The sequence below is a fragment of the Athene cunicularia genome, assembly GCF_003259725.1.
Source record: "Athene cunicularia isolate RWA chromosome 5 unlocalized genomic scaffold, athCun1 chr5_part2, whole genome shotgun sequence".
NCBI lineage: Eukaryota > Metazoa > Chordata > Aves > Strigiformes > Strigidae > Athene > Athene cunicularia.
In genome coordinates this window covers 2,050,465-2,061,050 of record NW_020799102.1, presented here as the reverse complement: position 1 = coordinate 2,061,050, position 10,586 = coordinate 2,050,465, and positions in this window count along the sequence as shown.

Here is a 10,586-nt window from a genome sequence, read left to right as displayed (position 1 = left end):
AGGGGTGCGGCCGGTCCCCGCCGGCCCGCACGGCTCCTGCCCGCGGGGTCCCCCGGCGGGGACGCCCCGGGGTAAGCGGGGGAGCCCCTTTGCCCGGGCCAGCAGATGCAGTTGCCATCCCGGAGCGCTCGCCCACTGCGGGGTGGCTTTTCAGAGGAGAAACACAAAAAGTATTGCAATGGATTAAAAGTGGAAACAAGTAGCACTCTAAATGAGACGTCCAAGTTGCAGATAATCCAGTTTTTCCATAACTGAACATACAAGGGCAATTTTTATATGTCTTAATACATTTTTATATACAGACAGATTGTTCTCGGAGAAGGCGTCGCTAAATTCCAGCAGTGTTTCCCATTCGCAGTGTGATTATTAAAATTATTTCCACCCAAGAGCAACGTTCACATTCCCTCGGAGGCAACCAAGGTTGGTGAGAAGCAGCATTTCCAGCTGCGGACCCCTGCGATCAAGGGGTTTCCAAGTTTTACTTTCTTGGGTAGGAGCCCCCAAACCCACCTGATGCTGCCAGGGCTGGCTCCGGCCTGTCCCTGGCACAGCAGCCGCTGCCAAGGGCTCGAGCCCAGCCAGGGAAACCTCTCGGGCTCCTTTCAGCTTCTCTCACACTTCACAGAGGAACAGCTGGTTGTGTGACTCAGCCCATTTGTGCCCTCTCCTCTTTTTTTATACCTTGTGTCTTTCTTATATCTTTTTTCTGTCCTAAACTGCTAAGTAACGACACTGTACATCCTCAAAAGCTGCTCTATACCCTCTCTCCTTCCCCAGCCCCCAGTTAGTGGCTCCAATTTCATAGGAACTAAAATAATCCTTTAGATATAGTATACTTTTCAATTGTGCTATTATACTTTGTTTTAATACAGTGAGTTGTGTAATACTAACAGTGGGCATCTTGGTAAAGGAGCTTGAGTTACCATGGATACACAAAACACCTTTATTTAAAATTCAGGGGAAATTGCTAGCAGAGTATAATGAGCATACATCAGGTTTCAGCCTTAGCCAAACAGTTTGTCTGTGTAATGACTGTATCTGCAATGGAAGTGTTCTGAAGTGTGAAGGTGGCTCTGTGTCTTCCTCACCACCCACGCTCGTAGTCTACGACGGGCAAATCGACTGCTGAGTTGAAAAACACACTGAATCTTTAGAAAAACACAGATCAAGTTTTGAGCTGAAGTAAATAACATTTCAGAGGCATCACTGCATTTGGAAGAGCTCAGTGTAGGAAAAGATTTCTACTAGATAGTCTGGTAAACTAATTTTCTAACACACTCAAAGACTTCTAATACACAGGTTATAAATGTGCTTTTGTTAGATGGCTGGAACAGCTTTGGGACCTTCAAGCCCAGTCTTGGAGCTTCCTCAAATCCAGGAACACCAGAAAAAGAAATGGAAGCTTGTGAGCCACAGGCCCTTGGTGCTGCAGGAAGTAAAGATTACTTCTTCTAGAATATGAATCCATTCATCCCCTAGAAAACAGTAAGCAGTGATTTAGTAAGTAAAACTGATGGATTATTAAGAAAAAAGTACTGGAAATTTTTATTTTAGCATTTAGATTTTTCCAGGGGTTTTTTAAAATTAATATTTATTTGTCAGCACAACAGTATCAGAAGCAATACTGTTAACCTACAGCTAAAAACAAAACAAAACAAAACACACAAAAAAACCCTAAGAACTATAAAGGAAAGGTGATTTTAAGAAAAAAAAAAATCATTAAATTATTGCCCTGACTATAACTGCTCTCCAGCTATCTAATCTTCTGAAGGGCTGAAGATAGGTTTTATCTTCAAGCGAGCTCTCAAAGGTTTATCTGTGGAGGCTGAGCTTTAGCAGTGTACAGGCTGCTCCCTGAACTGCTAACTCAGTCCTTATCCAACCAACTCACTTCAAGTTAATGGAGCTGAGCTCTCACATCTAATTTGCTTTTTTTAAAAGTACAGGATGTGCTTCAATAACGAGATCTGTTTTTAAGAGTTGCAGCTATGCACTGGCCTCTCTAAGCTAAACCTTGTGCTTTGCAATCAGTGCATTTTGTTGAATTAGAAATGAGCTTTTCACAATTTGTAGCTGCTGTCATATTTGTCATCATCATCAATATTCACACACATAGTTGTCTCAAGAGCTGCCGGCAGTCCCTTTGATCATTCAAAAGCTCTGCTTCCGAGGCTCTGGGGAGAGTGAAACCCGGGTCCCACCCTGGCTGCGGAGGGGGTGAGCCGTGTGGGCCGTTGGGGTACTGAGCAGGGCTTTGGGGAGCAAAAAGCAAGACTGTGCAACAAAGATACAGCACAGGCAGTGCATCTCTAGGTGTTTCAGGGGGGGCGAGCCACTCCAGGGGCATATCTTTTCTGCTCAGTCATCTTATAAAAATAGCTTATAAAGAGCTTTATATTTCCAAGCACTGTACGTGCAGAGTGGGCTTCTGCTTTTCCTTTCCTGTTGCAGAAGCCTTCCCAAAGTAGCATCATCTCTGTAGCCGACAGTGCACTAAGCCTCCTCCTTGCTGCACAGATTCACATGCGAATAGAAGTATTTTAAAACGTTTTCCCTGCAAAATAACATTATGCACTGAGTGGTAATAACATCAGACTTTGTGCTGCGTCGAACAGTTTGTTTAGGGTTGCTTAGCTCTCTGCAGCTGAACGGCCGTTCACTGTCACAGGGTGGATGTTCCTCGGGGCAGGTAGGTTAGACAGTATTTACCATAATTTTAATCATCTGCATTATGATTATCTCTTACTAATGCAAATTACCATCTTTTTATGTCAGTTCAGCCTATTCACATTCGAAACATGCCTTCTTCCCTTCCTTTTCTCAACTGAGAAAATATCTTCATTATCAACAATGATACAAAAGAAAAATCTGAAGGGATTATGTAAATAAGTGATTGAATCAGCACTTCTGCAGTCATTGCCAACATGAAAGCAATGTGACATTTGCACAGAAAGAAAAACAAAGTAAATACAGATTCTTTTTTGTCTATTCCCTATGTTCAGTTAAAAAATGTAAATGATGGCAGCACTTGTTATTACAGCAGCCTTTACTTAGCAAAGAAGTGTGGGAAGCAATTAATTACAATGTCAATTGCTCTAAACTAATGAGAAATTCACCTTTCAGCAGATCAGTCACCCGCATCCGTTTGAATACATTCTGTCACTGGTGCTGCATCCCTTAAAATAAACAGCCACAGTTTTGTCTCAAGAGTTTCTCTTGTGGGCCAAAACCCCAGTGGCTCTGTTCAGGTCTAGCTGGTATTCTGGCCTCGTGGTCTTTGGTCTCTGGAGAACACAAAGAGAAATCGATTCCAAGCAGGGTGGATGGTGTACAAGGTTTACAATAAAAGCAAGCTTTCCAAATATAGAACCTCACAGAGACCCATTACATTACAGTAATGCAGTGTAATGGCTGGTGGCTTCCTTCCATAACCAAGGCATTATTTTGCAATCTGCTGTTAGAAGTTATGTAAAGCCTTTCACAACAGAAATATGTGCATATGGAAAGGACAAGCTAGACAAACTGTCTACCTCTGTATTTCTATATTTGTATTGATATTTATGATATGAAGCAAATGGAGGGAAGTGCTGAAAGAGCTCTGCATTTATTTTATCTTTCTGTCTCAGTGATTCCACTCTTGACTTTTCTGCGGGCTGTAAGAGTTCAAGGTCCCTCTCTGCTAATGCAAGGTCAGTCAGTACTCTCTCACTGGAGCGTTTTTGTTAGTGCCAGCTGACTCCCCATATCACACACGTGGGGAGCATGCCATGTTCTGCACATGGTTTCAATTAGTGATATATGCCACTAATTGAAATGCAATTCCTGGTGCATGTCCCTTCCTTCAGCAAAGGATATGTGCTGCAAATACAAGGAATAGCAGCTTGTAGCTGAGAAGGGGACTTCAGCTGGTTAACCACAATCTGTAAGTCCACAGCTCTGACCTGACCTCTTGCAGCACGAAGAACAGCTTCTGCATTTGTTTATTTAATCCAAAATTTAGTAACAGCCTCCACCAGGCCTGGCCCAGTCCTAACTAGGCAGGACCTCAGGCACCCGGTGTGCGTTGCCCATGGGAGAGCCAAGGTCGGCACTGCTCCACACACTTTGTCCTGTACTCCCTCTTCTTCTCCCCAGGAGACCTTTTGCCAGAGACATGTTTGCATGGAGGCAACTGTGCCCCAGAAGGAACCATCCTTTCTTCCGCATACAATCCACTGTGATGCTTCTAATAAATTCATGCTCCCTGCTTTGTATTCAAAGGGATCAGCACTAAAAGTAAAGTCACTGTGCCAGCCATTTCATTCCAATCTTTGCTGCAACCTGCATGGAAACACCATAGCTAGTGAGAGATATGGTAAAGGCAAGGCAAGACTATGATTACAATACAACTACAGGCCTTTTTGTGGTAAAGTTTTTAATTACTTTTGTCAAACTTGTTGCTAAGCGAAGGGGCTTTAATAGACAACTTCAACAAGTAAACTGGAAACCCCTCCATGTGTTGGCTCCATTTTCTTCCCTTGTCTGCTATTTTGGTCATTTTTCCAAAGCACACATCAAGTGAGCCCTGGGTGGATGTGGGCCCCTCATTCACACTTTGGTGTTGGTAGGAAATGAGGAGCATACACTCAGCATCTTGATGGCCTGGGTCAGCGGCAGCAATATGGTTACGCTGCAGATGACTGCTTTAATTAGGAGCTCTTTACTTTGTCAGCAGACCTGGGCAAGGCAGAGTGAAAGCTTGGAGGCAATTAATTGAGTTTTGTTCTTTTAACCTTTTTTTCAGTTAGCATTTTCAACCTTTCTCAGATCTTGGCTTATTACCTATTGCATTTGATCCTACTTTCACTGGTCTCTGCAGTGTAACATTAGCAATATTCTTTTTTAGATACATCATCTCTTATAATTGCAGAAGCAGGAATCTCTGTATTCTTTACCCAGGAAACCATTCTTAACCATTGCTTGTCCCTAGCAACCACAGTTTCACACAAGGTATGTCTTATAATCATAAAGAAAATTCTAATAATTCCAGATATGTAGACCTGCACAAAGGAGGTAAGTTGCATTCAAAGACAGCATTGTGCAAAGGGAATCAGATGACCACAAATATTGACACTATGGCAGTATTTTGTATTCTTAGCTTGTACGCAGTGGTGACGTACACACAGGGCTCAACCCTTTGTATTCTGCCATTAATCATTACGGATGCCAAATCCATAGGCTGTTAACATGTGCACAAACAGTACAAATCAAGCAAAGTCATCTAAGTAAACAAGGCCCTCAGTAACTGCTTTCTAACATGACCTTTTGTCAGAGGGTTCTTAGAATAAATTGTGGTTCCACCAGGTGTTTTTAATGTCAGTCCTTTCACTCTGATGTCTGTGCCTAGATGCTCACTCCCTTGGTCTAACATCTCACTCCATTCAGACCAGGAGCGACACAGCTTTCACACAATGGGAGGCTGTGGCCTTTGCCTTTCATTCAGATTAAATCTCTACTAGAGACAACCTAATAGCTGGCTCTCCTAGTGCTGCTGAACAGCATTGATTTTATGCCACTGCATTGCCAGAGTTTGTGTGGAAGACACGGCATGGTGGATGCCCTACTTGCTCTGTTCCCATGACAACACTCTGCAAAGCAGCTCCCTGCAAGCTTCCCCCTGACTGCTTCATCACATCTGACAGCCGTGCCCAGGCTGCAACTTTCAACCCTGGACAACGCCTCTTCCTTCAATTAAAAAAAAAAAAAAAAAAAAAAAAAAAAAAAAAAAAAAAAAAAAGTATTTTACAAGGAAAAAAATGGTCCTTTTGAAATAGCACTGTTTTGACTGTCAGAGCAGAGAGCATTAAGCTCTCCACCACCACTGGGAGGATGGATGTCTGAGTTTGGTTTGCCATATTACACTGTGCCCTGCTGCTCGGTAATATAATCGGGAATCACTTCTGGTTTTGCTCCAGGGACTATATTTGTTTTCATTGGTGCTGGGGACAGTGTGCCTGATTCTCCATGTCTGCTGAAGTGAATTAAAATATAACAGTACTTCAGATAACTCCTGATTTTATGTACTAGAAGGTACGGAGTTACTTGGACTAATTATTGCAGAGAGGAAGATCTGCTTTTGTTGGAGGTAAGCCTCATCCTGCCCATCCTCCAAAAGCTGTATGTCTCCTGGGACTGCCCCAGGAGTGAGGCCTTCATGAGGGCCAAATACAGATCAATCAAGCCAGCAGTTCTCCAGGCCAAAGTCTTTGGAGCTGATGCTTTTGGCTGTATAGATGAGAAATGTGGATCATAAAGACAAGTTCAGGGCATTAAAGCTGGATGACAGTGGAGAAAAGTGAGCTAAGTTTTCCTGCCTGCCAGTCTAGTGCAGTGCAATAGTGAGTTGGAGGATGGTAATCTTTTTTTTTTTAAGTGAAAACATTTTTAAAACCTTTGTTCTGGTACAGATTCTAAGTTTGTTTTTCTTTTTATATGTAGACTAAGAGCTTAGTCTGTGTCTTTGGCTGTATGACCCCCAGTTGCTCAGTATTTGCCTCAATGAGTGCATCATCTAGATAGAAGGGAATCAAAATTTGGCTTGATAAACAAGAAAAGGCTGGGATTCTTACTGGGGCTCACCGCAGGGCTGAAGCCCTCAAAGGGTCTTCTTCAAGCCTGCCTAGCTGAGAGGAACTTGCAGCTGAACACTGACGCGTGTGACCAACCCTGGGGGCAGGCAAGTGCTGTCCTGTCCTGGCCATGGCCACACCAAGGACAGGTTTTCTGGGGTGTGAGCAATGGGCTGACCGCCACCTCTGCTGGCCCGCGGTGGTGAGTGTCCATAACAGAGCACTGTAGCTGGTCAGTGAGCCAGACTCTGTGCACCCTTCTCCGACAGCAGTCCTCTGAGCACCCCTCTCCTCGCGCCTCTCTGCGTGACTCGAAAGGCTGGCACAGCCCCAACCTAGGAGCCGGGTTCACCCTCACAGAGCTCAGCACGGGGTGCTCCCTGCACCGCATCGGAGGATGCCCGCAGGCCCATAGGTGACAGCACATAACCCACCCCAGGCATTTGCCCCACCAGCAGGAACTGAACTCATTGTGCCCTGGCTGATGCATCTGAGTTTTACAGCACTGCAAAGACTTGGTATAAAATGCACTGCAAAAGCTCATTGCCCGGGTAAAGAGGAAGCAGTTTGTATGTTATGAGCTCAGGGTATCTGCTGAAAGGCGGTCCTGCCACTTGGTGACCGCAACGTGCATACTTTGATTTGGTCCATTATTGTGTAGTCCAGTGTTGTCCAGCCCAAGCATTTCTATGACCCCGACATCAGCCTGCACATTATCTTCCACTTCATTCAATTACTGCCTAATCTGCTATTCCATTTTATTTGATCCGAGCCTTAAAGACCAAATCATGTGTACTGCAAATTACACAATGTCCACCCTTAACTTGGACGGCTTCAAGCAGGTGCTGAGGAACAATTAGATCACTGTCTGTAGAAGCTGCCATTTGGCTAAGAAAGAAAAGACAACTCTAAATAAGACAGATGCAGAGAGAGCCCAAAGATTGCTCACACTGATAATGAAAATTAATCAAACATCATTAGCAGTCTCCAGAGAGCCCAGTACAGCATGTGCTTCTGAGATGTGTTTCTGGTTGTCCTCTGCCTGACAAGAGCAGCCACTTCTCTCAGCTCAAGGGCAGAAAGGAGTTTTGCTGCATCAAGAAAAAGATCAAACTTTGGAACCTTTTTCAAACAGAGTGGGGGTGGCTTTTTTTGAAAGCGGTTTGGGCTAGCCTGCGGTTTAGTGGTGCCAAGCAGCCATGGTCTCTGGCTCAATAAATACAAGTCTCGGATCAATAAATATAGGCAGGTGATTCTACTAAATACATAGCTTTTCTTTTCTTCATATAGAGTGGGACTTAACCTGGAGGCAGTCCACTGTGAGCAGTGCTCCCTGGAGGCTGCTTCTACACCCACCTAAAATGCAGCTGGGATGGGCTTTGTGGTGTGCAGCATATTCCACACAGGAGGGCTGTGGGGATTGTCGGTTATTAACACCAGTCTCTTGGGGATTATTTTAGCACACAGTTATTTCTACTAAAATCTCATGTCTGTCCTTTTGCCATCCTGCCTCCCTTCTTCACTAGCCAGGGTGCCCTAATTTTAACTCAACAGCCTCAAAAGCTTGACACTGAGTCCATTCTGTTTGTATGGTATTTAATATACTGGAGCCCTGACTAGAGCTTCTGGGCTTTACAACAACTAAATGTTTTATTTGGCTTTTGTGTATGTGTCTTTTGGGTTCCTTCATTTGTTTACCCACTACCACTGCTTATGTTTATAGTTTGGTATTGTGGGAATAGTGAGGAAAGTGAATAACTGACCTTGTTAGTTGAAGATGTGTCAATTCAAGCTTAAAAATTATGAGAAGAAAAATCTAAAAGAGTGGAAGAAGTTCATCTGCACGTGAACACGTGGTCGCGCAGACCTGCAGGCCTCCCACAAACCAGTCTTAGGGTTGGCGCATTTTATCCCTTCATCCTGTCAAGTCCTGAGACTTCCTCTGCCCAAGCCAGGCCCTGGGGATGCCCACTGATCTCACTGCGACCACGGCAGCTCACACCGATGAGGATGCGGCTTTATCTTTGCTGTGTCTGGCTTGTATTGTGTTAGTTACCTGTGGCCCTCAGGAAAAAATAAGCCATATTTTTCTCCTAAAGCAATAAGAGGCGCATCTGGATCACCTTAACTCAATTTGGGACAGCAGAGAGCGGAAGTGTGGGGAGAGCAACTGATGTGGGCTTATTGCCATCCGCGTCTTCTAATACAATTTTTGAATGAGAGCATCCTATTAACTCCCTCTTTGTACAGACTACAGTGATTCATCACATTAATGCTTTCTTCAAGTAGGTTTTTTTTTTTTTGAGCTGCCACTCTGCTCAGTTGCTCTCTGGATAGGTACAGGTGAACCTGTTATCCCTTCTTTACGGTAACTACTTAGATAATGAATAAATCCCCAGTAGCACGCTGTCAGGTGCACTGCTGAGGGAAGGGGATGTTCCCTGGGGTGGAAAATTATCTTGGCAGGAGAAGGAAGGCTTTTCTGAGAGTTAAATAACACCCAAATAGTGTCACCACCCCTTGTCAAAGCAAGCTTAGGCTTTCTCTCTTCAGCTGTACCTCCCTACCAAGTGGAACAAGCGCTGCCCTGTTGTGCTACACAGTCCTGAAGCACATGCACAGCATAAGCAAACGGGGTTTTGGAGCTGCTGTGGTGGGACAGGTTACTGATGAGTGTGTCCTTCAGATCCCGGAGGGGTCTGCAGCAGCAAGGACAGGAGGCTTTTTGCCTGCCTCATCCTGCCCATGCATCCAGGCTATCCATCCCTCCCATCCTGCTAACCATAACCACAGCATGCTCAGAGAGTGAATTATTTGGCAAAGCCTTAGTGCCAGAGAAGGGAGATAAATTCCTCACCTACATAATCTCCTTCCCCTCGTTAGTACGGCCTTTTCAGAGCTACTCTCTAAGGTGAATAGAAACAACAGCGTCTCCACTGGTTAAATCATTGCTCTGTAGCAAGCTCCTCTAGAAGCCTATCCCACTAGGCTCTTACTAGCTGCTAAAACATTGACCAGGATCATAAGCAGCCCCACTGAGAGATGGCTCAGCCCTTACAGCTAAACCATACCTGGGATCTTCACTTATTACTTAATGGGAAGACACTGATCAGGGCATTGGAAGATGGCTCGTGACCTTAATATCACAGCATATGAAGCAGCAGGAGCTAGGCAGAAGCTTCCTTGTAACAAAATGTGGTCTCACTTGGAGCAAATTTATCTAGGAGAATGTTAAGCTGTAAATGCCAAGTTAATTAGCCCTCATACATAATTTGTTTTTAAAAATACACTGTCGTCTCCTTCTGGAGGAACAAGAGCCCATTTTCCCCTTCTGTTAGCCTGAAAAGTCAGTCTGAGAAATGTCATTGAAGCCTAAACCAAGAAGCATCATGATGTTTTTAGTAGAGGACCTCTCTGTGAGTAGGAGCTTAAAATCCACAGATGTCGTCTCTAAACCTGCCAAGCCAGAAGGCCAAATAGCCCTTCCCCTAGCACCACTCGGAGCAGACCCACTTCACTGGATTCTCAAACGTCTGCACTGTTGAGACCCAGCTTCCCTGTTATGCCAGCTCCAAGTCGTGTTTTGCCCAATTATGAGTTTTCTCCTTTGCTGCCAGCACCCAAAAAGGCTACTGGCAAAATCCTGGTCATTTTTTGTGTGTCCTGATCTCTACTGGCTTGTGCAAAACCAGGTCACTGGGCTGCAATGCACTCATGCTGGGCTTTGTCTTCCACCCAGGGATTCTGAAGTGGGTTTTTTTGATTTGTGATACAGGGAAGACCAGTTACTCACCCCTAATTACATTTTTCTTTTCAAATTAATAGCCAGCGCTGTCTGGTGTTGAAGACTTTCTCAGATGGAGCCTGTTTGCCCTTGTTCTCCATGATTCAGCTGTCAAGTACGTGTTCACTCATTTTCCTTCATCTGATCTGTTGTGAAGGAAGACAGGACTGAGATTTATAGCAATACTTTAAAAC